The 21,597-nt window shown below is 44.6% G+C and overlaps 1 long non-coding RNA gene across 1 annotated transcript in view; it reads left to right on the top strand.

The window, feature by feature from the left end:
• The window catches only part of LOC140721496 (uncharacterized), a 1,502,390-nt gene extending 1,481,035 nt beyond the window's left edge, over positions 1-21,355 (top strand). The window contains exon 3 of the long non-coding RNA XR_012097391.1: positions 21,270-21,355. This is a non-coding gene — a long non-coding RNA (uncharacterized lncRNA). The remainder of the gene's footprint in view (positions 1-21,269) is intronic.
• The last annotated feature ends 242 nt before the right edge of the window (positions 21,356-21,597 follow it).

Here is a 21,597-nt window from a genome sequence, read left to right as displayed (position 1 = left end):
TTTAACATGGTAAAATCGGTTTGTTATGGTGTTTTATTACCCCACTTGTCACGATAGTATTTCTAGAGTTTCCACCAGTTCAATATTATCCACAAGATTGCCTGGATTTACGGATGCGTGTTTTTTTTTAAAATTCTGTGTTTTTTTGTGAGCAAACACGGTGTATATCTGGCAGTGATATTTAAAATAAAAAATCCAGTAGTAAATCTCACTGGCAGTTGTTAAAATTATGTCTACACTAAGTGGGCAATTCTTATCTACTTCCCGTACCTAATGATATGCCCACTGAGTGTATGTTCGGCGTTTACCCCGGCTGTACCCCGTCCAAATCCAATGTTCGGTGTTAAGTGACGCTCTTCTGCACCCCGGATTTTGGAGCGCATGACTATTTAAGTTACTGTCGCCTTCCTGTCGGATTTAATCAGTCTGGTCAATCTCCTTGATCTCTCCCATTAACAAGGCGTTTCCACCCTCAGAACTGCTGCTCACTGGATTTTCTTTCATTTTGTTTTCGCACCATTCGCTGTAAACCGAGTGAATCGTGCGTGAAAATCCAAGCAGATGATCAGTTTCTGTAATGCTCATGCTACCCTGTCTGGCACCAGATATCATTCCACGGTCAAGTTCACTTAGACCACATTTATTCCAGATTCGGATGTTTCGCCTGAACAACAACTGAACCCCTTGACCATATCTGCATGTTTTATCCTTTGAGTTGCTGCCACGCGATTAACAGATTCCCATTAATGAGCGGATATACAGTTGTACCTAATAACACGGCCATTTAGTGCATTTACCATTTAGACGGGCCCTCACCTATCTCGAATTTGAATATGGGTGAGATTTGGTGCTGATTTTTGTGATTTCCTGTTTCCAACAACAGGTTGTCGTTGACAAGGCAGTCTGGGGTAACCTGGAGAGAGAGGCTGTCACTGTTCCTTCTGAACTGCGCCGGTGTGCGGCTACGCTGTGATTAAAATGCTCGCGTCACGGAGCTGGTAAGTGCAGCTGGAAAAAAGTTCATGAAATCTGAGTTTTTCTTTGTTGCACTATAATTTATTATATCCTTCTATTAATAAAGACAAAATTATATTTTTTTGTCAGTCCGTTCTAAATATTCATAAATGCGCATTACAAAAAGTAACATATCAGAGATGCAGCACTTTTTTCAGGCCGTGTGAAGAAAAGTATGTGTAGCTCAGGAAGGTCAAATCAAACAGAGCCCTCGAGAATGTGTGTGGGTCCTTAATGAGTAACTTACATCAGTATTTACCAAGGAGAAAGACACGGAGGACAGGGAGATCAGTGCGGAGAGTACTAGTATGCTCAGGCATTTTGAAGTAAAAGAGTAGACAGTGTTGGGTCTCTTAAAGTGCATTAAGGCGTATAAATCTCCAGGCCCTGATGGGATATACCACACGTTACAGAGAGAGCCAAGTGAAGAGATTGCTGGGTCCTTGACCAATATACTTGTGTCCTGCCAACCACAAACAAACTCTGGGAGAACTGGCTAGTACCTCATGTTGATGCATCATTCAAGACATGATCTACGGAATTATCCTGATGAGCATTGAAACTGCCGAAATACAGTCAGCTATGAACCGAATGCTGATAAATGGGACCAGTGTAGAAAGTGAATGGATGGTCAGAACAGGTATGGCCGACCAAAGGCCTGTTTCCGTGCTGTGTGACCCACCACTCCGGACATGCTAAATTAACGATGGTTTCAAAAAAATTGATTTCAAAACTCCACACCCCTTTCCAACCTGAAATAAACCAGGCTGAACTCCTTTGTCACCACTGGGAATATCTGTTTCTGTCAAGGTAACATACAGATTGGACACGTCAGCTGAACAACTGGCAACCGATGAAGTTCCTGTGTCTTCTTCCATTAATGTTGCTTCCTTACAGCAAAACTAACCCTCTCACTGTGTCAGAATCAGTGATTAAATCAGACCCCAAACACTGTGCTTTCATCCCTGCACATTGTAACCTGAAACATCTCACTGAGGGTCTGATGGAGACACAACCCCTGCCCTCAGCACATGTGATCACATCTCCCCTGCTTCTGACATTTCAGATACCCTCAGAATGGTTTTCTGATTCAGTCTGAAGGTTATGGTACATTCAAATCGTTTTCAGACCCGACAAAACATGTCTTCCCACTGCCTCTTCTACCTCTTTCCTCCAGCTCCAGGGAAGCTGAATTTCCATAAGACCATAAGACCTCCTTCCAATCAGGCACCGATTTATCCATGCTAGAATCTTTCCTGTAATACCATGGGCTCGTAGCTTGTGAAACAGCCTCGAATGTGGCACCTTGTCACAGGCCTTTCGAAAATCCCAGTACCCAACATCAACGTATTCACCTCTCTCTAACCCGCCTGTTATTTCTTCAAATAGAAATAGTCGAATGTCCTGCTACTAATTCAATATGCCAGCAACAACCTCCGCCAAATAAGAGACCCCGTGAATTTAATGTTTCGAGTGTTTCCATCACTCACTGATGAAAAACGGTTGATGTCTGTGTAAAGTAAAGGCGATGTCAGGCAAAATCACTCGCAGGAAATGGTCTAAATTTCACATGATGGCGCAGTGATCCTGCGATTTGTTTCCAGTAAGTGAACAATAAACTGAAGGACAAAGGCATCCATACCTTGCTGACGACTTTGACCGGTAGTTATCTCTGGGAGATGGTAATCTCGACACAGCCGCTCCACAATTGCCCATTACCCTAATGTTACAACTGTGGACAGCTGTTAAAGATGGCTTTTAAATTAGCCAACTTAAAATCAGTGCAGGTCCAGTCTACGGGGGCACAGTTAAATCTGGAGAAAGGGAATGTCTGCTGATCAAAAAAGAACATTATTCCAAATACATAATACTCCATCAGAGTGGAGAGCGCCCTTCCTTCTGCTGTCTCTGTGCAATAAACCCACAGCGATCTTTGCCCTGAGCTGTCGCTGGAGTTTATAATCTGACAATAAACTGGTCCCAAGGTGAATAATAAATCCAAGCGATGGCACCAACAAAACGGAACCAGGATGCGGGTTATGATTCCTCTCTGGAGGTGGTAAAATTTCGTGCACTGAAGTATTAATTCTGATTCGGACCACAAGTTAGAAAGACTCATTGAAGCAAGGTGAGTCTTTGTGTGGCTTAACACGAGCGTTGTGGAACAAGGTGTGACGTTACATGCTGAATAGACTGAAGCTCAGGTTTATGAGCGTGTTATCAACTGAACATTGCTCAGGGTGTGTTCACTTACTGTTAGTGACATAAAATTCAGATGATCGGATTCACTGAAACCAGACCCAAGTGTTCTGCATCAGGTAGGAACATAGACTGTATTCGGCAGTGTTATGGAGTTTTAATAAGTCCACTTGTAACGGCAATATTTTTGATGTTTCTACCATATCAAAAAAATGGAGGGTTATGGGGTAGTGTGGGTTTAGTACTTTTTTAAGGATTATATGAGTCGGCACAGCATGGAGGGCTGAAGGTCCTGTACTGTGCTGTGGTGGTGGTGTTCTTTGGTTCTATCAATATTATCATTGAAATCGCGCGGCTTTACGGATCTGGGTGCTCGATTATTCTGTATATGTTGTATTTCATAGGGATGACGAGGTACGTCTGGCAGTGATATTTATATTAACAGATATTGTGGTAATTCCCACTGGCTGGAGATAAAAACAGTAAATTCTACACTCATTGGGTGCTTTACTATGAACGCCCTGTACCTAATAATGTGGCCACGGAGTGCATGTCCGGGGGGCTTCCGCTGCGATTGCCCGTCCGCTCCAACGCTGACCACTGCACTGTATTCGCTGGCATTCGACTAAGACGGGGAGTTAATTGCATTTGCTGTTATTTAGGAGGTGAGGGGATTTTTTCCACTGGTGGTTAGATCCTTTGAGTTGAGCCCTTGCTGGGGACATTGAATATCACGCGGAGTCTAGACAGGAATGCGGAGAACACGTTTGCTACTGTAGGGGGAGCAGAAACAGATGAAGGTAGATGAGGTTATTTTTCTGAGCTGGAACTAGTGTCTCTTTGAAATTCTCCTCCACAAAGGAAAAGAGAAGCAGAGCTTTCTTTCAATGCGTTTAATTCCGCCGAACACAGATTCTGGACAGACAAGGGAGTGAAGTGTTGCAGACGGTCGCAGGGATGTGTCACTGAGATCACAGTCCTGCTATGTCCTGCTGAGAATGGCGGAACAGGACTGACGGGCCGAATGTCCTGTTACTAATTCAACATACCAGCAGCACACTCTGAGAGATCAGAGACAAAGTGAATTTAGTTTTTGGTGTTTCTCCATCGATCTCAGACGTGGAACGGTAGATGTATTTGTAAAATAAGGGCAATTTCTGCCAAATTGGCCAGCGGGATATGGTCATAATTTCATCTGATTCTACGTTGACATGGTAACTTGTTTCCAGTAAATGAGCAATAAACTGAAGGGGAAGGGCGTCCTTATCTCGCTGTCGAATTTGACCGGTTGTTATCTCTGGGAGATGGTAATCTCGGCACAGTTGCTGCACAATCGGCCCATTACTGTAATGGACCAACTGCGGACTTCTGTTAAAAATGGCTCTTTATGAACAGGCTGACCTTCAAGTCAGCTCCAGGCAGCCGGGACACACTTAGGGAATGTCAGTGTTCAAAACGAAAAATGTATATATAAATGACTCCAAATGTCTAATATTTTACAAGAGTTGACAGCGCCCTTCCTTCTGCTGTCTCTGTGCAATAAACCCACAGCGATCTTTGCCCTGAGCTGCAGCTGGAGTTTATAATCCGGCAATAAACTGGTCACAAGGGGAACAGTGAATCAAAGGGACGACACCAACAGAACCGAACCAGGATGTGGGTTATGATTCCTCTCTGGAGCAGATCAAATTTCGCGTACTGAAGTATTAATTCTGATTTGGACCACAAGTTAGAAAGACTCATTAAAGCAAGGTGAGACTTTCTATGGTTTAACACACGCGTTGAGGAAGTATTAATTCTGACTCGGATCACTTGTTAGAAAGACGGGTTCCAGCAAAGTGAGTCTTTGAGTGGTTTAACACAGCATTGTGGAACAGGGTGTGGCGTTACATGCTGAATAGACTGAAGTTCTGGTTTATGAGCGTGTTATCAACTGAACATTGCTCAGGGTGTGTTCACTTATTGTTAGGGACATTAAATTCAGATGCACGAATTCGCTGGAAACAGACTCAGGTGTCCAGCACCAGGTAGGAACAGGAACTGTACTGGGCTGTGTTATGGTGTTTTAATAACCTGACTTGTCAGGGTAATTATTTCTAGTTTTTCTACCGTATCAATACTATCAGTTGCTGTTCCAGGGGAAGCTGAAACAGGTGAAGGTAGATGATGTTATTTTTATGAGTTGGAACTGTTTTCAAAGGAAATGAGAAGCAGAGTTTTTTTTCCTATGTTTTAAATTCTGCAGGGAACAGTTTCTGGACAGAGAAGGGAGTGAGGTGTCCCAGGCGGTCGCACGGATGTGCCTCTGCGATCACAGACCAGCTGTGTTCATTGAGAATGGCGGAACAGGACTGACGGGGCGAATGTCCGGTTACAAATTCCACACCCTATGTGGGCTGGTAGTAGTGTGTGTTTGGATTTCTCTTCCTCAAAGGAAACGAGAAGTAGGGATTATTTTCAGTGAGTTTAATTCCGCAGCGGAGAGATCCTTGACAGACAAGGAAGTGAATTGGTCCAGTCGGTAGCAGGGATGTGTTACTGAGATCTCAGTCCAGCTGTGATCATAGAGAATGACGGAACAGGACTGAGGGGATGAATGTCCTGTTACTAATTACACATACCAGCTGCGCACTCTGACAAATAAGAAACGTAGTGAAATTAAGGTTTTTTTTCCCCATCATTCTCTGGCGAGGAACGATACAAGTAATTGTAAAATAAATGCGATGCTGGTTGCCGTATGTCTGAAGTAAATGGGTTGCCAGGCAAATTCGCCATCGGGATATGATCATAATTTCATATGATTGCTACTGTAAGTATCTGCCTCCACCACCGACTCAAGCAGTGCATTCCACGCACCAAACACTCTCTGAGTACAAACCTTCCTCTAATATTCTCCTTGAACTCCCCTTACCTTAAAGCCATGTCTTCTTGTACTGAACATTGGTGCCCTGGGGAAGAGTCGCTGGCTATCCACTCTAACTATTCCTCTTAATATCTTGTACAACTCTATCATATCTCCACTCATCCTCCTTCTCTCCAAAGAGTGAAGTCCTAGCTCCCTTAATCTCCCTTAATCTGTACTCTGTAAACCAGGCAGCATCCTGGTAAATCTCCTCTGTACCCTTTCCAATGCTTCCACATCCTTCCTATAGTGAGGCGACCAGAAATGGACACAGTACTCCAAGTGTGGCCTAACCAGAGTTTTATAGAGCTGCATCATTACATCGCGACTCTTAAATTCTATCCCTCGACTTATGAAAGTTAACACACCATACGCTTTCTTAACTACCCTATCTATCTGTCAGGCAACTTTCAGGGATCTGTGGACATGTACCCCCAGATCCCTATGCTCCTCCACACTACCAAATATCCTGCCATTTACTTTGTACTCTACCTTGGAGTGTGTCCTTCCAAAGTGTACCATCTCACACTTCTCCGGTTTGAACTCTGAGAAGTGCCACTTCTCAGCCCACTTCTGCATCCTATCAATGTCTCTCTGCGATCTTCGACAATCCTCTACACCAGGGGTGTCAAACTCATTTTAGGTCACGGGCCGGATTGAGCAAAATGCAGCTTCATGCGGGCCAGATCAGTCGGACGCGTGCAAACGCAGCTTTCGTTGCCTCCGTTTTTTCAGCCTGCTCTCATGTGTCTCAGTATCTGCTATAACTCCAAAGTGTTTCACTTTACAAATTCCGTTTCTTATGAAGAAGACTGCGGAGCAAGACTGCCGAATAAACACTAAAAACCCTGAAAACCTGGTACCTGAATAAACTCAGCATTAGCCATATCATACGCCATAGGCGCTTCGATTACTGGGGCCAGCTTTAATAGTAATTAGATATTATCTCGCGGGCCAAAGATAATTCCACTCAATGCCTTGAGTTTGACATATATGCTCTACACTATCTACAACACCACCAATCTTTATGTCGTCTGCAAACTTGCCAACCCACCCTTCTACCCCCTCATCCAGGTCGTTAATAAAAATCACAAAAAGTAGAGGTCCCAGAACAGATCCTTGTGGGACACCACAAGTCACAACCCTCCAATCTGAATGTACTCCCTGCACCACGACTCTCTGCCTTGTGTAGGCAAGCCAATTCTGAACCGACCTGGACAAACTTCCCTGAATCCCATGCCTTCTGACTTTCTGAATAAGCCTACCGTGTAGAACTTTGTCAAATGCCTTACTAAAATCCATGTTTGGAGAAGGAAGGAGGAGGATCCGAACGGAAGTGCGGCGGGAGCCATCTTGAATTTTTCTTATTCTCCTCGGAGTTAAGAGAGGCGGGACTGCGCAGGCGTGTGAAGGCGGGCAGTGAAGCGGGGGAGATTTAAAAAGCACACAGCCTTATGCAGCGGGCAACGTCGTTTTGCGGGCAGCGGAGTGAGGCGGGAGCAGAGAGAAGGCTAAAGGGCTGGGTTCAATGGGCTTAGGTGGAAGCGGGCGCGGCAAGGTAGGTTTAGGTTTCAGTTTTTCCTGTTAATTGAGGAAAGGGGGAATTATGAGTGTGAGGGCAGCTTGTTGTTCTCTGTGTCGGATGTGGGGAGTTCCAGTGTCTCATAGCCTCCCAGACGTCCACTTCTGCGCCAGGTGCGCCGAGCTGCAGCTCCCAAGGGACCGAGTTAGGGAGAGTGAGGAGGTGATAGAGAGGAGTTACAGGCAGGTGGTCACACCGGGAACACGGGAGGCAGACAGGTGGCTCACGGTTAGGAGAGAGAAGGGTAAGAAGCAGGTACTAGTGAATACCCCATGTGATTGTCCCCATTGACAATAAGTTCTCTCTGCTGTTCGAGTACTGCTGGGGGGGGGGGGGGCAACAACAGCTACACCTGTGGCTCAGAAGGGCAGGGAAATGAAATTAGTAATAGGAGACTCGATAGTTACGGGGTCAGATAGGCGATTCTGTGGACGCGATCAAGAGACCCGGATGGTAATTTCCCTCCCTGGTGCCTGGTGCCTATGTTTCTGATCGCGACCAAGATATCCTGCAGTGGGAGGGAGAACAGCCAAAGGTCGTGGTACATATTGGTACCAATGACATAGGTAGGAAAAGGGAAGAGGTCCTGAAAGGAGAATACAGGGAGTTGGGAACGCAGTTGAGAAGAAGGACTGCAAAGGTAGTAATCTCAGGATTACTGCCTGTGCCACGCGACAGTGAGAGGAGGAATGGAATGAGGTGGAGGATAAATGCGTGGCTGAGGGATTGGAGCAGAGGACAGGGATTCAAGTTTCTGTATCATTGGGACCTCTTTTGGGACAGGTGTGACCTGTACAAAAAGGACGGGTTACACATGAATCATAGGGGGACTAATATCCTGGTGGGGAGATTTGCTAAGGCTACTAGGAAGACTTTAAACCAGAATGGTTGGGGGGTGGGGATCAATTTGAAGAGACTAGGGGAAAGGAGGTTAATTCACAAATAGAGAAAGCTAGTAGACAGTGTGTGAGTGAGGATAGGAAGGTGAGCGCTCTGACCGCAGATGTAGGGGAGAAGGAAGAAAAAGATAATGAAGTTGATTGCATTGTTAGGGATAAACAGAGAGGAAGAGGTGGAGAGTTTCTTAAATTGATCTATTTTAATGCTAGGAACATTGTAAGAAAGGTGGATGAGTTTAGAGCATGGATTGATACCTGGAAATATGATGTTGTAACTATTAGTGAAACATGGTTGCAGGAGGGGTGTGATTGGCAACTGAATATTCCTGGATTTCGTTGCTTCAGGTGTGATAGCATCAGAGGGGCAAGAGGAGGAGGTGTTGCATTGCTTGTTAGAGAACACATTACAGCAGTGCTTTGGCAGGATAGATTAGAGGGCTCATCTAGGGAGACTATTTGGATGGAATTGAGGAATGGGAAAATGTGTAGTAACACTTATAGGGGTGTATTATAGACCATCTACTGGGGAGCGAGAATTGGAGGAACAAAGTTGTAAGGAGATAGCAGATATTTGTAGTAAGCACAAGGTTGTGATTGTGGGAGATTTTAATTTTCCACACATAGACTGGGAAGCCCATTCTGTAGAAGGGCTGGATGGTTTGGAGTTTGTAAAATATGTGCAGTATAGTTTTTTGCAGCAATACATAGGGGTACGGACTAGAGAAGGGGTAGTGTTGGATCTCCTGTTAGGGAATGAGATAGGTCAGGTGACGAACGTATGTGTTGGGGAGCACTTTGGGTCCAGTGATCACAATACCATTAGTTTCAATGTAATTATGGAAAGGATAGGACTAGACCCAGGGTTGAGATTTTTGATTGGAGAAAGGCTAACTTTGAGGAGATGCGAAAGAACTTAAAAGGAGTGGATTGGGACAATTTGTTTTTTGGGAAGGATGTAATAGAGAAATGGAGTTCATTTAAAGGTGAAATTTTGAGGGTACAGAATCATTATGTTCCTGTTAGGTTGAAAGGAAAGGTTAAACGTTTGAGAGAGACATGGTTTTCAAGGGATTTTGGAAACTTGGTTAGGTTACCGAGAGATATCTACAATAAATATAGGCAGCATGGAGTAAATGAGGTGCTCGAGGAATATAAAGAATGTAAGAAGAATCTTAAGAAAGAAATTAGAAAAGCTAAAAGAAAATATGAGGTTGCTTTGACAAGTAAGGTGAAAATAAATCCGAATGGTTTCTACAGTTATATTAAAAGCAAAAGGATAGTGAGGGATAAAATTGGTCTCTTAGAGAATCAGAGTGGACAGCTATGTGTGGAGCAGAAAGAGATGGGGGAGATTTTTTACAATTCTTCGGTATTCACTAAGGAGAAGGATATTGAATTGTGTAAGGTAAGGGAAACAAGTAGGGAAGTTATGGAAACTATGACTATTAAAGAGGAGGAATTACTGGCACTCTTAAGGAATATAAAAGTGGATAAATCTCCGAGTCCTGTTCTGGATATTCCCTAGGACCTTGAAAGAGGTTGGTGTAGAAATAGCAGGGGCTCTGACAGAAATATTTCAAATGTCATTAGAAACAGGGATGGTGCTGGAGGATTGGCGTATTGCACATGTGGTTCCATTGTTTGAAAAGAGTTCTAAGAGTGAACCTAGCAATTATAGGCCTGTCAGTTTAACTTCAGTAGTTGGTAAATTAATGGAACGTATTCTTGGAGATGGTATATATAATTATCTGGATAGACAGGGTCTGATTAGGAAGAGTGAACATGGATTTGAGCGTGGAAGGTCATGTTTGACAAATCTTATTGAACTTTTTGAAGGGGTAACGAGGAAATTTGATGAGGGTAAATCAGCGGATGTTCTCTATACGGACTTCAGTAAGGCCTTTGACAAGTTTCCACACGGATGGTTAGTTAGGAAGGTTCAATCGTTAGGTATTAATATTGACGTAGTAAAATGGACTCAACAGTGGCTGGATGAGAGATGCCAGAGAGTAGTGGTGGATAACTGTTTGTCAGGTTGGAGGCCGGTGACTAGTGGTGTGCCTCAGGGGTCTGTACTGGGTCCAATGTTATTTGTCATATACATTAATGATCTGGATGATGGGGTGGTAAATTGGATTAGTAAGTATGCAGATGATACCAATGTAGGTGGCGTTGTGGATAATGAAGTAGGTTTTCGAAGCTTGCAGAGAGATTTAGGCCAGTTAGAAGAGTGGGCTGAACGATGGCAGATGGAGTTTAATGCTGAGAAGTGTGAGGTCTACATTTTGGTAAGAATAATCCAAATAGGTCATACATCATAAAAGGTAGGGCGTTGAAGAATGCAGTAGATAAGAGTGATCTAGGAATAATGATGCAAGGTTCCCTGAAGGTGGAATCTCATGTGGATAGGGTGGTGAAGAAAGCTTTTGGTATGCTGGCCTTTATAAATCAGAGCATTGAGTACAAGAGTTGGGATGTAATGTTAAAATTGTACAAGGCATTGGTAAGGCCGAATTTGGAGTACTGTGTATAGTTCTGGTCACCGAATTATAGGAAAGATATCAACAAAATAGAGAGAGTACAGAGAAGATTTACTGGAATGTTACCTCGGTTTCAGCACCTTAGTTAGAGGGAAAGGCTGAACAAGTTAGGTCTTTATTCTTTGGAGCACAGAAGATTGAGAGGTGACTTGATAGTGGTATTTAAAATAATGACAGGGATAGATCGAGTTGACGTGGATAGGCTTGTTCCATTGAGAGTAGGGGAGATTCAAACAATAGGACATGATTTGTGAGTTTAGGGGCAAATGGTTAAGGGCAGCACGAGGTGCAATTTCTCTACTCAGAGAGTGGTAGCTGTGTGGAATGAGCTTCCAGTAGAAGTGGTAAAGTCAGGTTCGGTATAGTCTTTTAAAGTAAAATTGGATAGGTATATGGACAGGAAAGGAATGGAGGGTTATGGGCAGAGTGTGGGCCACTGGGACTAGGTGAGTGTAAGCGTCGGCACAGACTAGAAGGGCCAAGATAGCCTGCTTCCGTGCTGTAATTTTTATATGGTTATCTGGTTAAATGTAGATTACATCCACTGCACTATTCTCATCTATATGCCTGCTCACCTCCTCAAAGAACTCTATCAGGCTTGTTAGACACGATCTGCCCTCCACAAAGCCATGCTGACTGTCCCGGATCAGACCATGATTCTCTAAATTCCCATACATCCTATCGCTAAGAATCTTTTCCAACAGCTTTCCCACCACATACGTAACGTAAGGCTCACTGGACTATAATTACCCGGACTATCCCTACTACCTTTATAGAACAAGGGGACAATATTTGCCTCTCTCCAATCCTCCGGTACCATTCCCGTGGACAACGAGGACATAACGATCCTAGCCAGAGGATCAACAATCTCTTCCCTCGCCTTGTGGAGTAGCCTGGGGAAGTAGAAGAGGAGCAGCGTCAGGCCCGGGGACTTTTCCTTCCCAATGTATTTTTACCAACTCCAACACCTCCTCTCCCTTAATATCAACATGCTCCAGAACATCAATCTCACTCATATTGTCCTCACCGTCATCAAGTTCCCTCTCACTGGTGAATACCGAAGAGAAGTATTCATTGAGTGCCTCGCTCACTTCCACAGCCTCCAGGCACATCTTCCCACCATTATCTCTAATCGGTCCTACCTTCATTCGTGTCATCCTTTTGTTCACATAATTGAAGAATGCCATGGCGTTTTCCCTTACCCTACTCGCCAAGGCCTTCTCATGACCCCGTCTTGCTCTTCTCAACCTCTTCTTAAGCTCCTTTCTTGCTACCCTATATTCCTCAAAGGACCCATCTGATTCTTGCTTCCCAAACCTCATGTATGCTGCCTTCTTCCACCTGACTAGATTTTCCAAGTCACTTTGTCACCCATGGTTCTTACACCCTACAATTCTTTATCTTCCTCACCGGGACAAATTTATCCCTAACATCCTGCAAGATATCCTTAAATATCGACCACATCTCCATAGTACATTTCCCTGCAAAACCATCATCTCAATTCACACCCGCAAGTTCTAGCCTTATAGCATCATAATTTGACCTTACCCAATTAAAAATTTTCATGTCCTCTCTGATTCTACCCTTTTCCATGATAATGCTAAAGGCCAGGGAGCGGTGATCACTGTCCCCCAGATGCTCACCTGCTGAGAGATGTGTGACCTGACCCGGTTTGTTGCCTAATACCAGATCTAGTATGGCATTTCCCCTAGTCGGACTTTCAACGTACTGTGACAGGAATCCGTCCTGGACAAACTTAACAATTTCTGCCCCATCTAAACCATCTAATCAGGTGCCAATCAATATTAGGGATGTTAAAGTCACCCATGATAACAACCCTGTTAGTTTTGCACCTTTCCAAAATCTGCCTCCCAATCTGCTCCTCGGTATCTCTGCTGCTACCAGGGGGCCTATAGAATACCCCAAAATAGAGTAACTGCTCCCTTCCTGTTCCTGATTTCCACCCATACTGACTCAAAAGAGGATCCTGCTACATTACCCGCCCTTTCTATAACTGTAATAGTATCCCTAACCAGTAATAACACCCCTCCTCCCTTTTAGCCCCTCTCTATCCATTTTAAAGCACTGAAATCCAGGAATATTGAGAATCCATTCCTGCCCTGGTGCCAGCCAAGTCTCTGTAATGACCACTACATCATAATTCCATGTATGTATCCAAGCTCTCAGTTCATCACCTTTGTTCCTGATGTCTCTTGCATTGAAGTATACACACTTTAGCCCTTCTACCTTACTACTTTTACACCCTTTATTCTGCTTCTCTTTCCTCAAAGCCTCTCTATATGTTAGATCTGGCTTTATTCCATGCACTTCTTTCACTGCTCAATCTCCCCGGGTCCCATCCCCCTTGTAAATTCGTTTAAACCCTCCCGAACCATGCTAGAAAACCTACCTGCAAGGATATTGCTCCCCCACGAGTTCAGGTGCAACCCATCAAATATGTACAGGTCCCACCTTCCCCAAAAGAGATCCCAATGATCCAAAAATCTAAAACCCTGCCCCCTACACCAACTCCTCAGTCACGCATTCAACTGCCATCTCCTCCAATTCTTACCATCACTATCACGTGACACTGTCAGCAATCCTGAGAACACCACCCTTGAGGTCCTGTTCTTCAGCCTTCTGTCTAGTTCCCGAAACTCGCACTTCAGGACCTCATCCCTCTTCCTGCCTATGTCGTTGGTACCAACTTGTATCACGACTTCGGGTTACTTTCCCTCTCGTACCAGGATGTCATTCACCCGGTCAGAGACATCCCGGACCCTGGCACCCGGGAGGCAACAAACCATGCGCGTGTCGTTCTCACGTCCAGAAAATCTCCTGTGTGCTCCCCAACTATAGAGTCTCCAATGACGACAGCTCTCCTGTTCTCCGTCCCATCCTTCTGCACCACAGCGTCAGACTCAGTGCCAGAGGCCCTGCTACCGTGGCTCACACCTGGCCGGTCATACCCGCCAACAGTATACAGGACGGTAAACATATTATTCAGGGGAATGGCTAGAGGGGTGCTCTGCACTTCCTGTCTACTCTCTTTCGCTTTCCTTCCTCGGACTGTCACCCAACGACCTGCTTCCGGCAGCCTAGGTGTGACTACCTCCCTGTAGCTCTCATTTATCAATGACTCATTCTCCCTTATGAGTCGAAGGTCATCCAGTTCCTGCTCCAGATTCCTCACACTGTCTTCCAGATCACCCAGCCGCAAGCACTTCTGGCAGATGTGACTTTGCGGGAGAGGGGAGTTCCCCCAAGACTGCCATATCTCACAGGAGAGGCACATCACCGTCTGAGGAGGCATTGAAAAGACTAACTGGGTACAAGCTCGCACTCCGCCTCTTCTCGCTGAAGCCTCCCCAGTCAAAGCCTCAAAGCTCCACTCCTTCACCTGCCCAATCACTCATTGGCCGCTTTTCACAGGCCGCTCCGCTTGAGCTACCCCTCTATTTACTTGTTTCTTTTCAAACTGCTTGGTCACCTGACCTCAATTGCCCAATCAGCTGCTCTCTGCTGAGTCTGAGCTATTCCAATCTTGTTTGTCTAATCAGCAACTGTCTGCTGAGCTATTCAAATCTTGATTGAATTGATTGCACAGTCCAAATGCCAAAACTGCCAGAATCTCTCGAGTCAAAGACTCAAATCTCCACTCCTTCACTAGTCCACTCACTCACTGGCCGCTTTCCACCAGAAGTGCGTACACTCCCTTTAGAATTTCCAAAGAAGCAACCCAGTCTGTCTAATATTTCCTCACCGTTGCATTGGGGGAATCTTTATTTTGTTTTCCATGTGCAGAGGTTGAGTGAAAATCGTGTCTCTGATATTCTCCACACAGATCAATACATTGCAGTGGTACATTGAGGTAAAACAAATCATCCTGGTTACAGAGAAAGTGCAGTGCAGGTAGATATGTGGTGCAAGGTCACATCGATTTAGACTGTGAGGTCAGGAGTCCACTCATCACGCTGTTCGCTTCTAACAGCAGAATGGACACCGTCCTTGAGCCCGGTGGCGTGTTTCTGTTTTATTTTATCTTCGCCCCGATGGTGCATTAGAAGTGAGAATGTCCAGAGTTGTGGGGATCTTTCGTTATGTTGGCTGCTTTACTGAGGCAGTGGGAAGTGTAGACAGACTCCAAGGAGGGGAGGTTGGTTTCTATGATGTACTCAGCTGTGTCCACAGTTCTCCGCTATTTCATTCAGTTAAAGGAAGAGCAGTAGCCGTATGAAGATGTGAGATATCGGGATGGGATACTTCCTGCGGTGCACTGATAAAGTGTGTAGAGTAGAAAAGGGCACATACCAAAGTTCTTATTGTTTGTTCTGGCTTTGTTATCTACTAGTGCGTACCATTATTTCAGGATATGTGTATTGCTGGAGGACCATCAGAGATCGCCTTTGATCAGCCATCTTGTTCAACCTCTGCCCAGCCTGTATCCCATTGCTGCAATGATATATTTCAACAATCTTTCTTTCAAATTTTGTCTTCATTTTGAAGTTTTGTATTGCACCTTTTCCAGGATTGCTTTTTCTCTAGCTAGAGATACAAGAGGTTTAATTGAACACAGCAAGTGGCAGGGTAAAAGCAGCCATTTCCGTTTTAGTTTCATTGTTGCAAAATGGCTGGAGTGTTAATCTTTGTCATAATTGAACTCATAGCATCTGATGTTGAGTTTGTTATTTCCTTTTTCGGTTATTTTCAGTGAGCCATTTCCTCTGTTTCCAGGGTAACGGCCCGTCAGAGCTGCAGCAAGTGTTGCAGTTTTTATCGCTCTGTGGTCACCGCCTCTCAGCGTAGAGTCAGTGGCCTCGGGAGCAAATGTAACAGAGTGATAGTGGGAGGAAAGGATGCTGTGAGCATTGACTGTATGGGATGTACTACACCAGGGTCAGAATGAACTCAGAACTAACAGAGTGGTTGGGGTGGAGTGGCATTTACAGTTTAGGGTGGCAATCAGTTACTATCTGTGCATTAAAATGAAGAGGGAGAAAATACAGTTGCAGGAAATTTAAAGTGAAGAGCAGAAAATACTGGAAACGCTCAGCAGATCGGCAGCATCTTGGACAGTCTCCGTTCTGGAACTGGGTCTTCCACCATTTCTCCGTTCAGAGATGTAGTCTGATGTACTGAGCTCCCAGCATTTCTACTTTATAATTTTACATTTTGTTCCTGCTACACTGCAGGAAACATGGCAGCCAGCTGTGCTGGGCAAGATCCCACACAGCGATGACATAGAGATCAAATGTGTTCGGTTTAGCTGCTGGGGTCAGGCTGAAGTGTATCCGCATCCTCTGTACAGACCGGGGAACCGGCCTGAGCACCGGCCCCGGCAGAGGGTCATTAGATTCCAATTCCACCCTAGTTTGTGAATCGGAAATGGCAGGAACACCACGGCAAATCGCCGGCACCAAAGCGTCTTTGTATGGGTGATTATATTGGGCTGGTGACTCTGAGGTTATGGAACTGGCAGTATACGGGCTTCAGTCCAGGTTGGTAATTCGACAGCTGGGATCGGAATTTCCTCAATCTGCAGTGAAGCTGAAGTCTCGGGCAGTTGGACATTGGTTGTGGGGAAATCACCATCTACACTGTCCAATAGGACATCATATCTGTCAAGTATTTTGGAGATTATTTAAGAGTTAACTAGGGCATTAGGTGAAGTTGGGCAATGATGTTGTTCATCTGAACTTTGGTAAAGTCTGTAACAAGATCCCGCATGGCAGCTGATCAGGAAAGTTCGGTCACGTGGGATTCACCGGGAGCTGGTGAGGTGGATTCACACCGGGCTAGAGAACAAGAAGCAGAAAGAGATGATTGAAGATGGTTTTAGGGAATGAAGGCCTGTGACGAGCGGGATGTGTGTGTCAGTGTCGAGACTTCTGTAATTCACTATTCATGCCTTTGATTTGTACATGAATGTACAAGGCACGATTAGCAAGTTTGAATTCAATTTACTTGAATTTATTTCCTACATCCTTCACAAACATGAGGAGTAAAAATCTTTACGTTACGTCTCGTTCTAAATGTGCAATCACAGTAATTTATAATAATTGAAAATAAATTGAACAGTCCATATAATATAGATAACCTCAAATCAATGTGAGGTAATTAGTCTGAAGTGGAAGAAGCTGTTCCGGAGACTGTTGGTCCTGGATTTTATGCTGCAGTGCCGTTTCTCGGATGGTAGCAGATGGAACAGTTTGTGGTTGGGGTGACTCTGGTCACCAATAATCCTTCGTGTCCTTTTTACACACCTGTCCTTGTAAATGTCCTGAATCGTGGGAAGTTCACTACTACAGATGCGCTGGGCTGTCCGCACCACTCTCTACTGAGTTCTGTGATTGAAGGAGGTACAGTTCCCATACCAGGCAGTGATGCAGTCAGTCAGGATGCTCTCAACTGTGCCCTTATACAAAGTTCTTAGGATTTGGGGGTTGATATCGAACTTTCTCAACCGTCTGAGGTGTTTTTGTGCCTTTTTCAACGCACAGCTGGTGTGAACAGACCACGTGCGATCCTCGGTGATGTTTATGCCGAGGAACTTAAAGCTGTTCACCCTCTCAACCCCAGATCCATTGATGTCAATAGGGGTTAACCCGTCTCCATTCCTCCTGCAGTCCACAACCAGCTCCTTTGTTTTTGCGACATTGAGAGGAAGGTTGTTACTTTGCCACCACTGTGTCAGAGAGATGACCTCTTCCCTGTAGGCCACCTCGTTATTGCTTGAGAGGAGGCCAATCTATGTAGTGTCGTCGACAAACTTAATTAGCAGATTAGAGCTGTGGGTGGCGACATAGTCATGTGCATACAGGGAGACTAAATTCGGGAGACTGGCTTATAAGGCAACAGGTGACAATGAATTTCAAAGACATCTTGGTCAGTTATGGAGATGGGCTGAGTAATGCCAAATGGTTTTCAACTTGGACAAGTGAGCGATGGTGCATTTTCGACAGTGAAACTAGGTGGGACTGGTATAGTGATGGGAGGGCACCAAGTGTTGTGGAACAGAGCGACCTGGGAGTACAAGAGTACAGTCACTGAAAGTGGACGTGCAAGTATAGAGGGTGGAAAAGAAGGATTTAATCATGCTGGCCTTCATCAGTTAAGGCATTGAGTTCTGGATTATGGGCATTATATTGTTGGTGTGGCTACACAGAGTATTCTGTTCAGTTGTGTAGACCCTGCTGTAGGAAACATACTATCAAGTTGGATAGGGTGCAGACGAGATTGCTGAAGATGTTGCCTGGACTAGAGGGCCGAGTCATAGGAAGTGGTTGGTCGAGTTGGATCTTTATTCCAGAGGAGAATGAGGGTGACATTGTAGGAGTTTACGAAATCAAGTGGGAGCATAGATAATGTGGTTGGTCGTGGTATTATCCCCAGGGTTCAAGATTCAAGATTGTTTACAAGTGTAAAGGAGAACAAAATAATTGTTATTCTGGATCCAAAGCAAGTCCTTGTAAATCTCCTCTGTGCTCCCTCAAAAGCAGCCACATCGTTTCCTGTAGTGAGGTGGCCAGAACTGAACACAGTTCTCCCAAGCGGGTTCTAATCAAGGTCTTATATATCTGTAAAATTACCTCACGCTCTTGAACTCAATTCCATGGCTGATAAATGTCAACACACCATATGCTTTTTTAACAACACTGTCAACGTGTACAACAGCTTTGAGTGTTCTATCGACACTAACCCCAAGATCTCACTGATCCTCCAGATTGACAGGAGTATTACCATTAATATTATATTATCTTGAAATTTGACCGAAATGAACCGCTTCACGCTTATCAGTATTGAACTCCATCTGCCGCTTCTCTGCCCAGTTCTGCATCCTATCGATGTTGCACTGTAACATCTGACAACCCTGCAGATGATCCAAAACACTCCCGACTTTTGTGTCTTCAGCAAACTTACTAACTCATCCTTCAACTTCCACATACAGGTCAGTTGTAAAAATCACAAAGAGAAGGGGTCCCAGAACAGACCCAACGGAACACTATCGGTCATCACCATCCATGCAGAATACGAAATATCTACAACCGCCCTTTGCCTTCTGTGGGCATGCCAATTCTGGATCCACAAAGCAAGGTCTCCTTGGATCCCATCCCTCATTATTTTCTGAATGAGCTTTCCATGGGGAACCTTAGCTAACCTCTTACTGAAATCCATATACAGTACTTCCACTGCTCTACCTTCATCAATGTGTTTTGTTACATCCTCAAATAATTCACTCAGGTTCATAAGGCTTGACCTGCCCTCGGCAAAGCCGTGCTGACTATCTCTAAGCAGATTATGTCTCTCCAAATGCTTACTTGTCTATAATTTCCTGAGATATCTACTCCTTTTCTTAAACAAGGGAACAACATTTGCAAACTTCCAATCCTTTGGTACTTCTCCCCACCTCATTGATGATGTGAAGATCATCGTCAGGTGATTAGCAATCTCCTCCCTCGATTCATACAGTAGCATGGGGTATATCTCGTTCAGTCCCGGTGACTTATCTAACTTAAAACCTCTCAAAAGATCCAGCGCATGCTCTTTCTTAAGGTCCATACACTCATGTGTTTCAGTCTGCTGTAAGTCATCCCCACAATTGCCAAGGTCCTTTACACTGGTGAAAACTGAAGCAAAATACTCAGCGTCTCAGAATATTCAAATGATCGGCAGGTTGAGAAACATCTGTTGAGAATGTAGCGGTGAAATGTAACCAAGCTAATTTGCCATTGCTGGCTACCACCCACAGGTTTGTTCTACTGACATGACATGCCCTCAAATCCAATAATGATTGTAACAAATGTCAGTGATAAGTATTCGATCCTTTATTAGCAATCAGTAATCATACAATCTTGAAGCGATGAAACTGATCTGTACCCAAGTTTAAGTTCACCGTATTTGAGTGGATAATAACACAATATATGACATCGGTCAGTCCCCAGCTGGGTAGTGTAGTAGGCCTCCGTTACTCTCGATAGACATGGATTTGCACCTTGGAAAGTTTCCAGGGCGCAAGCCTGGGCAAGGTATTTTTCTTATGGAAGACCGGCAGTTGCCCAAACTACAAGTCTCCCCTCCCCACGCCACCGATGTTGTCCAAAGGAAGTGCATTAGGGCTGTGTACTGCATGGAAAAAAGCACAGATATATAACGGACTCCCTTTGCGTGTACCAACTCCACGGATGCAACTGGTTACCATAGAAACATCATAAATACACAACGCAGGATGCAATGCTGATAGAAAACAGATACATGGCTCCTACACACAGGCTCAGCTCTGATACAGGGTCTTCCACCTGAAATATTAACATACTCTCTGTCTTGTTGAGTAACTCTAGCATCTTATTTTATTTATGTTAATGATTATTCCCAACTTGTTGTTTTGGATGTATGGCATGTCGACATTGTGTTTAACAAGGTGTCATATAACTAACTATCTGATAATAGCCAGGTGATATGCTGAAAGAAATCTTAACTGAGTTTTGGAGCTAATAATGTTCTAAAGTCCTGCCGGAGAAACTATACCGATTCAGGACAAGATGTCACGATGCTATTGGTGATATGGCATTGTTCAGGATGTCAGAGTGTCTCTCTATAGACTCAAATCCTATATTGCCATAGGTGTCAATGCCAGGTGATGATAACCTGAAAGGAGACGGTGAGAATCAGGGGTGACTGAGAAATCTGTATAATCCAGTGACGAGAGGAATAGAAGTCTCATCGTCAGCAGAAATGTTTCAGCACACACTGCTGTAACACTTGTCCATTACTCACTACAGCGCCACCAGTGGTAGGAGGACCAAAGCAGTGGGCGCTGTCTACTCAATCTGCCTCGGCATTCTGAAGACGCAACACTCCTGGTCCAGGACACAAGATTGGTTCCAAAAAGGGAATTGCCTGCAATGCAGAGAGTAGATATCCTGGAGAATCCTGGTCCAGTGTACAATCCATGGAGAGATCGGAAATGGACGTTGTGTGACTGTGGGTGGATGGGCACAGGTGGATCAGGCCATGTCAAGGCTTCAGTGGATCGGCCCAAGATGTTTGGAAGTGTTTGCCTCCGTTTAAAAACAAAACAGTATTCTCCTTTAATTAATGTCTGATCCTCCTTTTGTTGTTTTGTTTTGTTACAGAACAGTAAAAACTGATCACACCTGTCCCCAAAATGGGTCAAGGTTCGAGCAGTGGAGGAGCTCCAGTGACGTCAACATTGAGAAAGGACACGGGTGTGTTGGCGAATTATTTTAATTTATAAATACTCTGCGCATTCTGCGCCTGAGTTTAATGCAATATAGGCAATTCACAAAATATTTGTGAAAACTGAGCAGGGAGATGAGAGAGAGAGAGAGAGTTAACATCTCTGGGGGAAACACAGTCACACGAGGAAGGAGTACAGTTACCGTCTGCTCCTGCTCCTCTAACAGATTGTGATGCACATTAAAGTAGCGAGTTACTCCAGAA

Source organism: Hemitrygon akajei, unplaced genomic scaffold (assembly GCF_048418815.1).
Source record: "Hemitrygon akajei unplaced genomic scaffold, sHemAka1.3 Scf000057, whole genome shotgun sequence".
NCBI lineage: Eukaryota > Metazoa > Chordata > Chondrichthyes > Myliobatiformes > Dasyatidae > Hemitrygon > Hemitrygon akajei.
The sequence above is the reverse complement of the archived record's forward strand: the minus strand, read 5'-3'. Positions and strand labels throughout refer to the sequence as shown.